This window comes from Sorex fumeus, unplaced genomic scaffold, assembly GCF_029834395.1.
Source record: "Sorex fumeus unplaced genomic scaffold, SorFum_2.1 ptg000044l, whole genome shotgun sequence".
Taxonomy (NCBI): Eukaryota; Metazoa; Chordata; class Mammalia; order Eulipotyphla; family Soricidae; genus Sorex; species Sorex fumeus.
The window spans coordinates 29,637,872-29,647,270 of NW_026606101.1; the positions used below are offsets into that span (position 1 = coordinate 29,637,872).

The window sequence follows — 9,399 nt, forward strand, 5'->3', positions numbered from 1 at the left end:
GGACTTCTTCATCAAAACTCTGAATAAACAGTTTGATGCTCTTCATGTTCCTTGAACGAGCAGACACCATTGGTTTACACTAGCACACGACAGGGATGAATGGAGATATTACCGGTGCCTGCTCGATGAGCAATGGAATGACAAATGATACAAGTGATATATATATATAATATATTATATATTATTAAATACTTTATTTGGTATTCTTTAATTGAGCATAAAACAGTGACAGTAGTGTGCACAATGACTTATACACTGCAGGATGCTGTCTGCCGACACCGAGTGACTCGGGAATTGACACAAGTGTTTGACCTGGTGCAGATCCTACGCAATAGGGTCTTGCTCTGCTAGCTATTCAACGACCTCTGGTTGCACTAAATCCAACTCAAGGAGATCAACCTGAGGCTGCAGATGCCTGGAGATGCAGGCAGGTGCGTGTTGTCAGCGTGCAAATTGTTACAGCAGGCCAGTCACCAGGAGCTTACTTGGTAGACTGGGAATACACGGGGACAATTAGGGATCGCCCCAAAAGCCTCCATCTCCCCTTCCCCCCACCCCGGGAGAGACCAGCAAGCTACCGAGGATATCCTGCCCGCATGGCAGAGCCTGACAAGCTACCTATGACATACTAAATATGCCAACAACAGTAGCAAAAATGGGTCTCATTTCCCTAACCCTGAAGGAGTCTCCAGCTAAGTTGGGAAGAAAGAGAGGGCTGGTACCAAGCAGATGGTGCGCAAGTCAACAGGCAGGAAGGTGCTCTGCAAGCAACTGTCCACCAAGGCAGCCCACAAGACTGTGCCAGCCACAGGCGGCATGAAGAAGCTGCACCACTACCAGCCTGACACCAAGGCACTACAAGAAATCCGCCCTTACCAGAAGTTCACTGAGCTGCTTATCCGCAAGCTGCCATTCCAGTGGCTGGTGCATGAGATCGAGCAGGACTTCAAGACCGACCTGCACTCCCAGAACTCGGCCGTCATGGCGCTGTAGGAGGCATTCAAGGCCTACATGATGGGGCTCTTCAAGGAAACAACTTTTGCACCATCCACTCCAAGCACATCACCGTTATGCCCAAGGACATCCAGCTGGTGCACTGCATCCACAGAGAGAGGGCATAAAGTTTATGATGCTAAAATCTCAGGGCTGGGTCAAATGGAGATGCTACTGGCGCCCACTCGAGCAAATCAATGATTAACTGGATGACAGTGCTACAGTGCAGTGCTACTTTCTTTGGTTATCAATGACTTCATAGAGTTGTAACTTTAAATAGATACCATTCACTATGTTTGCTTGTAATATTAAAGGGGAAGTTACAACCTTCTCATGGAGAGGAGAAATAGCAGCTAGCTCTCACATATTGTATTATTGCAATGCTTATAATTTGTGCTCAAAACTTTTAAGCATTACATAAAATCCTATATAGTTATTTGTTGACTACACTTGAGGATTAGCAACTGTTCTCTCTGAGATACCTGAGTTTAAGATTTTTATTTTTTATTTAATTTTATTAAAGCGCCATGATTTACTAAGTCATCCACAGCTGAGTTTAGACACACTGTGTTTCAGCATCAATCCCACCAGTGTTAACTTCCTTCCACAAATGTTCTCAAATCCCTCCCGCTACCCAACAGACCTCCAGCCTGCCACATTGACAGGCTCATTTTTAAGTCTGGTTGTCAAAGACTGGATTTTATGGTTTCAGTGCTGTTGATTTTGGGCTTTGAACACTCCTTATACCACAAGTGTAGCAATTCCCTTTGACCCCCTACCTCCCTTTCCATTGCTTCATGTCTGTCTCTTCTTCCCCCCTCCTCAATTTCTTTCTTTCCCTGGTCTTTTCCCTGCCAATACCCTTGAGCAAATGTGATCAAGACATTCCTCACTGAAAACAATAATTAAGATGTATCAAGTTAAAATGATAAGGTCTGGACCTTGGGGTTCCCACCCTTCCACAAACAATGAAATTAAGTTAGATTCAACCATTGTACACTCTACAATGTTGCAACAAAAATGTGAACATCTATTCAAGAAAATTCACACAGTGGGGCTGGAGCTAGAGCACAGTGGGGAGGACGTTTGCCTTGCACATGGCCACCTGGGTTCGATTCCCCCCATCCCATATTGTCCCCTGAGCACCGCCAGGAGTAATTCCTGAGTGCAGAGTCAGGAGTAATCCCTGAGCATTGCCAGGTGTGACCCAAAAAGCAAAACTAAAGAAAAAAAAATCACACAGAAACAGTAGAGTCTGTGACATCTCCCTTTAGGAATATCACCCCACCCTCCTCCCTCCCTAGCTCAGGGGTCAGATGGAAAGCAAAAGTTTACAGCCTCACTGTCAACACTGACCTCTGGGGAAAAACAATACCGCTCTCTCTTCAAAAGAAGGTAAAATGTTTTGACCAAATTAGTTCCCATGGGGGTGGGGGGGGCGGGCTACAACCAGGTAGCTATTCCTCTATTTCTGTTTAATTTGACTTAAAATTTAGATTATATTTAAAACAAGATTTACAGGCCAGAGCTACAGCACAGTGGGTAAGGTATTTGCCTTGCATGCCGCCAACCTGGATTGATTCCCACAGAGTCTCCCTAGCACTACCAGGGGTGATCCCTGAACACAGAGCCAGGAGAAAGCCCTGAACACTGCCAGGTATGGCCCCAAACCCAAACATAAATAAATAAATAAATAAATAGTCATTTCCCTAGGACATTGCAACAAATAATAACAATGTAAGAGTGACTTGGTAATATCACAACTGTAAACTTCAGTGGAGGCAAACCAGGCCTAGAAAATTTTTAAAAGGAGCGGTTTGGAGAACTCGATGACCTTTGGGAAACTTGAAAAGCTCTGAGAGATGGCTGAGGATCTATGTAGGAGATTGTGAGCTTGTACAAGGCTCTCTACCATGACCAGATATTCCAATGAGCTGGACAGAACTGAGGAAAAATGGAAATGGGCCGTTTACTTCAGAGTTACTTTGGAGCCTTAAGCGCACAGGAAATGAAGGCTGAAACTGCTATACTTTAGGTGTGCACGTACACATCTTACATAAAAACTTGTAGGTGGAAGAAAGACACGCTGGATGCTGGCAACTAAAAAAAAAAACTGATCTATGGGACTGAACACTAAAGTGTAGTGATCAGGGATGAACCTAGGTCTCAGCTTTACTTTTTAATAACAATATTTTTGTGAAGAAATTTGTATGCAAGGGGTGGTCTTAGAAATACATTGCAGTAATATCACTTGTATCAGTTGTCATCCCGTTAATCATCGATTTGCTCAAGTGGGCGCCAGTAATGTCTCCATTTGTCCCTGTCACGTGCTAGTGTAGCCCAATGGCATCTGCTCACTCCAGGAACAAGAAGAACCTCAAACCATTTGTTCAGGGTTTTGACGAAGAAGTATGACCATCTTGTAGATGGACGGCCACGTATTCTTTTGACGTCCGTGGAATCCAGTCAGTAACAGCTCATTCATTGCAATAATAAAACATTTAAAAATAGCAACAAAATAGAAGTAGAGGTAGCAGAGAAAGAGTGTGATACCATAGTTTTTATACTATCTATAGGATTCACATTTCAAAAAAAAATTATGGAACAATCCATAAACAGGAAGATATTGCCCATACCATTGAAGTCAGTGGTGACTTATGTGAGGCTCAGAGGAGAGAGACAGTCATTTTCTTTGAATCCTCCTCTGCCACACCCCAGGACCAGCTGGGAGGGAGGCTAGAACCGGTAAAGTCTGCAGATGAGTCCCTGGGCAGCATGGGTCAGAGCCCCACCCAGGGGGGTGACCAGCAAGCCATACCTGATGTCTTTTTGGTCTTCTCAACATGGAAATTAATCCCAACCACCCAGATTTCTCAGGAAGCTGAGGGCGAAGAAATTGTACTTTGCAGGAAAGTCAGTCAGTCATAGGTTTTACCCTGGGTTTTTGGTCCATGTCCTATCTCACAGAAAGGAATTTCAGGAGTAGATAATTAGTAAAGTAAAAACAGATTTTATTTGGAGGCTTTTATGTAGGGGGAAGGTGAGTGAGTCATGCACTCAAGAGAGAATGCAGGACTTCTGCAGAGACAGATAAGGCCTCGGTACACATCTCAAAAGGGTAGATGCAAGCGCCACATATGCTCAGGCATCACATGTGCTCACCCATGTGTGACACAGGGGTTCAGACAGCATATCTGTGCCCTTCCTTTGTTCAAGGTGGCTTTTATAGGTTTTTTTTTCCCAATCTGCCCCATGTGGGGCTTTCTAGCTAAGTAAGAGTTCATTGCTAGAGTAGCTGTAAAGGGGTGAGAGTTGGGAATGGTGGAAGGTCCTCTGAAATTTCTTTCCTGGGCGTTTGTTTCTGCAGGAGCTTCTGGAGTGGGGATGGGGGTGGGGGTCCAGACTTCTCTGGGTCTCTTGGTGCCAGGTGAAGTCTTATCAGGCTTTTAGTTCCTGTGTCTTAAAGATTGGCTTTTTACAGCTTCAGGGCTATTGCTTTAATTACTTTTCAGGAATTCCATTGCCATGGAGCCCTTCCCTATCTAACTGTCTATATCACCATGAAAAGGAAGAAAATATCCCCTAGAAAATGTCTATAAAATTTCCCAAAAATGGACACTAAGTTAATTGTAAAGATATTCAAAGAACTATAAAATCATGTCTAAAGAATTAAAGTGCCACAATGATTTCTCTGTATATAGACTAGAATAGACGCTAAATAGAAACCCTAGAGTTGAAAAAATAACTAAATGAAAAGAAATCATAGATAGGTTCAACTAAGTTTGACTTCTGGCTGAAAAAACTTGGCAGTGTTAGGGTGGAAATGGAGGGGGAAGGGAGAAGCACCAGGTAATCTAGTTAAAAATTGTCCATTTTTGACCAGTGATTTCAAATTTCACCTACCTTATGGTTGGCCAGTCAGATTGATAGAAACGAAAAGAAACTAAGGGGCAAGGACAATAACATTTAAAGGGGAGATACAGGTCAGGCAACTTGACTCAGTGTTAGAGGCTACCAGATACCAGGAAGAGCAGCAAGTTCTCACCGGTGTCCACCTGGCCTGAGAACAAAGCTTTTCCTTTGTCCCTTTTGGACAAAGATCAGCAAGTCAATGAACCTTGAGAGAAGGCTAAGGAGTCCCAGCCACAGACTACAGATTACTAGATTTTGAAACCAGAACACAGCAGGAGGTAGGATGAGGGACAAAGTATTCAGGAAAGAAGAGTAGGGAATAGGGCAGATAGTATCAGCATTAGAAAGAAAAGAAGCAAAGGGATAGGATTGGTGATACTGGTCATGGTGAGTGAAGAGACCTGGATATTGAGATGACCTGAAATTTCTACATGAACTATTATAATGAAGAAATTAATTTTTTTAAACATTGGATTTTTTTTTATGGAGGAGGGGGTTATAAGAGGGCTGGGCCACACTCAACTGTGTTATGGTATAATTTTTAGCTCTGTGCTCAGAGATGACTCCTGCCCAAACTAAAAGAACCATATGCAGTGCTGGGAATCAAACCTGGGTTAGCAGCTTGCTTTCAACACAAGTGTCTCACCCATTTTATCTCCCTCTAGCCCAACACTGAGAGATTTGTATGTGAATTTTACATAAAAATTCTCTAGGACCCACATAAGAACTAGACCAGAATCTGTCAACAGCAGTTAATTTGTGTACCAATTGCAAAATTATAGTATGACCTGAAATTAAACATCTATATATTTAACTGATATACAATGCATGTTCAAGAAGGAAAAACCCAAATATTCACCAGCTTAGGAATGTATAAATGTAGCAAAGTCATTCAAAGGAATGATTTATCCTACTATTAAAAAGAGTAATGAAGTATGTATAAATGCCACAACATGGATTAATCTTAGATATATTGTGCTAAGTAGAACTACCACAGAAGACCTTAACACACTGTATGATTCTATTTAAGTAAAATGTGTAAAATAGGTCAACTCACACAAACAGAAAGTAGATTAATAACTGCCTAGCACAGGAGGGGATCAGGAAAAAAGATTTTCTGCTATTTCTATGGGGTTTCATTTTTTAGTGATAAAATGTTTGAAAGTTTGATTATGGTGATAGTCGTGCAACTCTAAATATATTAGAAATTACTGAACTGTATGAATGCTTTAAATGGGAGAATTCATGTTTGTAAATTGTATCTCAATGAAGTTGGTTAAAATAAATTCCTTTAACACTCTTGGGAATCCCACATATAATATTATACTGTGTTATATAGTGAATACAATACCAGAAACAGTCTTGGATGTAGCAAGTAATTTAGATCAGGAAATTTTCTATGGTTTTCCTATTTAAGCAACAATATGTGATTATGTGATTATGTGAATATGTGAATATGTGATTATGTTGCTTTGTACCACTGTTTCCAATTAAAATAAAGTCAGAGTTTCTTCTTAAATGAGGAAGAATCTCCATATAGTAGATATAATATCTAGCTAAAATTGTCAACAAATTAATATATTATTCCCTCTTCATTTCTATAAACTGATATCTTTTTGATAAATAAGTTCCTTTAAGAAATTTAACAATTCTTCCAGACCTCTGCCCTAAGAACAAAAAACTGTTTACCCACAATTTTAAATAATTCATCACAGCAATATTCACAATAGCCTAGGTCTGGGAACAAATCAGTTCAATTATTCAACAACAGATGAGTAGATAATGAAACTGTGATTAAATGTGTGTGTGTTTGTATGTGTGTGTATGATGGAAGTCTATGCAGCTATGAGAAAACATTAAAGTATTGTTACAACCTGGATGAACCTGGAGTGTATCTTGCAAAGTGAAAAGAATCAGAAAGAAATAGACAAAGACTGTCTGATCTTCCTAATACACAGAGTGTAAAGAGACAAAGCAAGGTATGAGACAATCCCCAAAGGAAACAAATCCTGAGGTCTGAGTAAAAGGAAAAGAAATCGGGGCTTCAATGGAGGGAGGCAGGAGGAAGCTTCAGTCTTTTATTGATTGATTGATTGATTGATTGTTTTTATTCATTGTTAAGGGCTGGATAGCACAGCGGGCCGGGCGTTTGCCTTGCATGCGGCCTACCCGGGCAACCTGGGTTCCATTCCTCTGCCCCTCTCGGAGAGCCCAGCAAGCTACCAAGAGTATCTCACCTGCATGGCAAAGCCTGGCAAGCTATCCGAGACATATTTGATATGCCAAACACAGTAACAATGAGTCTCACAAGGGAGAAGTTACTGGGCCCACTGGAGCAAATCAATGAACACTGGGAGGACAGTGCTACGATGCTATTATTAAGGTAAGGTACTATGTAGTCTTAGTTTCCTGAGGAATCTCCATTTGTTTGCTGTAGGTGCTGAACTAGACAACAGAGCCACCAAACAGTGCATGCAAAATTCTTTTTCACCACATTACCATCAACAGAGGTTGTTTCTAGAACTTTTGATTTATACTAAAAAATTTTTCAGTTGAAAATTACAAAAAACTAATGAGACTTCAACAAGGGTTTAAAATAAATAAATAAATTACCTTAGATACACCATGAATCTAAACAATACACCAAAATTGCATCCAGACTGAGCATTAGAATTATATTTTTGTAACTATTAAGAAAATTTAATAGTTATCGATTGTGTAAAATATACAGTTATCAAAATGTGTAAAGGAAATAGTGATGTGGTGTCGAAGAGACATACAGGAGGTTAAGTTGCTTTCTTTGTATGTGTCAAACCCCGATTTTAATCCATAACTTCACATATGGTCTCCCAGCAAAGTTCTGATGCACGTAACCAGAAATAGCCCCAGAGCATCTATGGGTGTGGCCCACACACCTACATATGCTGATGTATATAAAGAATCTCCAAATATATATATATATATATATATATATATAGTAGAGTATGTTTTAACATCAAATCATTTTCCTCTTGAAGATACTTATGGAAATATTGTGCTACAGATAGCGTTTTAGGAAACTTGTTTGTTTAAAATATATATTTGTATGTTTATATATTTATACTACTTTTCCTTTCTAAGAGTAGACTTTTATGAATCTAATAAAATAGTAAATGCTTTCATTGTGATGCTGATTAATGCCATACTCCCCTTCAAGGGAGTAAAACATGCAAATTTTAGGTGGAATTTTTGGATGTCAATGGCCCTTGTTAAGGGAACTGAAATTGGTTTTGAATATTTCCAAAAAGTAATGACTCTTTGAACCAGATGGGCTAAATTTCACTGTGGAACTTTACAATCTTTGTGATTCCTTCCATGTTTCTGATTCCAAAATATTAAAGATAAAAGTGCTTTGTGCACAATGTTGCTATCTGAGAAAGAGCAGCCTTTGTCTCCTTTGAAAACAGAAAATATGAAATTCCTAAGTCTCTTCTAAAGAAGAAAAAACACTGTGAACATTACTTGATCAAAAGTAACACTGACAGTAACACTGAAGTGTATGGTTTAGAAAGCAAGGGAGAGTAGCACCTTTTATCCAAGGTACCGCAGACTCCTTAAAGGTAATCTAAACTTTACATTTTCTCTGACTGCATTTCAAACAATCTGTAGCCCAGTCAGGTACACTTGTATTAGTCCATATTTTATAAATTTGAATTGTAAAGCAGAGAATCTATGTTTACATAGATTCTCTAGGTACATTTTCAGCTACAGGAATCATCTCTCCTCACCTTTCTTGGCTCTAACTAGGAACAGAAATAAACGAGGAAGAGGATAATGAAACAGAGGAACAACGGGGCATCCCCATGATACTTGGGAGCTAGATGATAAGGTTGAAAAAAGAAGTAGAACACAATTGCTGACAAACTTTCTAATTTATGTAACAGTCTAACATATGTTTCCTAACTACTATTATTAGTTTCTCATTCGCCACTCAAGATAAAGAAGTACTCTTTACTTTGGAGTTAGTCTAGACCAGTTTTGTGATCTAGAAATGTACATAAATTAACCATGTATATAACTTTTGAGGGGAGCAGGGTTGGAGACATGTGCAGAGTTGATCTGGCCTTTCTCCTGGCTCCGTGTTCAGGGATAACTCTTGGAAGTGACAGGGAACCAGATGTCAGGGATAAAACCTGGATCAGCTGCATGCAAGGCAAAAGCCCTATTCAGTGTATTATCTCTGGCTTCATTATGTGACTTTTAAAGTTTTATTTTTTTTAATTTACAAGGCGTCAACTTATTGGGGCTTTTTTCACATAAGTTTGGTTTTGATAGTGGATATCACATTAGCTTTCTATTGCTCTCAACAAAATACTACAGATTCAGGAGCTTTGATAAGACAAGTGTGTTCATAATGTTCTCCAGGTCAGAAGTCTCAATCAAATCCTTACTGAGATAAAATCAAGACCTTAACAGGGCTAATTTTTTTTTTCCTGAAAGCTGAGTTGGATTCCT

At 39.8% G+C, this 9,399-nt stretch overlaps 1 pseudogene; it reads left to right on the forward strand.

Annotated features, from left to right (window-relative positions):
• The first annotated feature begins 243 nt into the window (after positions 1 to 243).
• Positions 244 to 1,121, forward strand: LOC130030363 (histone H3-like; annotated as a pseudogene).
• The last annotated feature ends 8,278 nt before the right edge of the window (positions 1,122 to 9,399 follow it).